Here is a 1,519-nt window from a genome sequence, read left to right as displayed (position 1 = left end):
GTAAACACTCCATGTAGATGAGACGCTCAGGGCCGAGCTTATAAACACAGCTTCAACGCTCCAGCTTCTGTTCCTTTGTCCTCACGATTGTCGCGTTTCAAACAAAGACACTAACAAGGCTCTCGAAACGCCTCTTACGCAACAGAAACATACACTTTACACGTGTGCCCTGAAGTTTTTATGCTTCATATCTTTTTTGTGTGTCCTCTCCACAGTCTTTATTTTTATTATTTAACTTATACACAAAATATTCTAGATTTTTTATCATTTGCTTCTATGTTAATGTACTTCCTTATAAACACCTGTAACCATAGAAGCATCCAGTTCCAGTAAGATACAGATCAGAGACAGCTACTGTAGACATTTCCTAAAGATCTCACTGAACTCAAAGCTTGTATCTACTTATATGGTAAATACGATGATTTTTATAAATGGCTCGAGGGAAAAGATGAATTCGGAGACAAGCTGGAGAAAAAACATAACATTTACAATAAGAAATACAATGACAACTCGGCATCAGGAGTCGACTCCAACAGCTTCATTATTAGACAATAAAAAAAAAAAACAAGCAAATTCAATTCATTTTTATTTGTGTAATGCTTTTTTTACAATGGACATTGTCTCAAAACAGATTCACTCAGATAAAGCTGTTATAGGGTTGTATAAAAGAATGTGTACATTTATTGCCTATAAGTTTGTTCCTCATAATTGTTTATCCCTGATGAGTGAGCCAGTGGAGACTGTGGCAAGAAAAAAACCTTGAGAGGAACCAGACTCAAAACAAAACCCATCTTTATTAAGGTGGCACCAAATGCCCATTTATTGCAGTTTCATTGTTGAGGTACGTTGTAGTAGGTGATACTCATGCAACCTGTGGTCCTGAGCCATTGTTGTTGACTTTTAATTTTAATTACAATCCAAATTCATCCTTAAGAGTTCTTGAGTTGCTCAGTGGCTTCATGAATATTTTGCTGTAGATGTGGAACCATCTTCAGCCAAACCATCCATCCAGATGTATGACGTTGGGATAAACTGGTCAGTGGAACCTCAGGGGCATGTTTAATAAAACCAAAAATTAATTTGGATAAATTAGGCCACGGATGTTGTGGCGAGTTCGAGTCTGGAGTTTCTTCCATCATTCATTCTTCTCTAAATGTTCTGCTTGATGTTGAACTGTGATCAGTAGATACACCAAACAGAAATCAAAACAAATTCAAAACAGAGCGCACGCTCGACCCTGACTGGTGACTCACTGCGTGTTTGACCGGTTAAGTTTTTATCTTCATAAGTAAAAAGGAACGACTGATTTCACAAAATGTAGTTGAGTTAAAAGTCAAATATTTGACTTTAAAATGTAATTAAAGTCTCCCCCAAATGAAAATACTTCAGTAAAGTACAGAAACGTGAAGCTACTTAAGTACAGTAACCATTTACATTTACTTTGTTTCTGTCCATCACTGATAAAATGACATTTACATTATAAAAACATCTCAGAGATGATCCTGGATTCCTTTTAACT

This window comes from Silurus aristotelis (genome assembly GCF_946808225.1).
Source record: "Silurus aristotelis genome assembly, chromosome: 15".
In the NCBI taxonomy this organism is placed as follows: Eukaryota; Metazoa; Chordata; class Actinopteri; order Siluriformes; family Siluridae; genus Silurus; species Silurus aristotelis.
Note: the sequence above shows the minus strand (reverse complement) of the source record.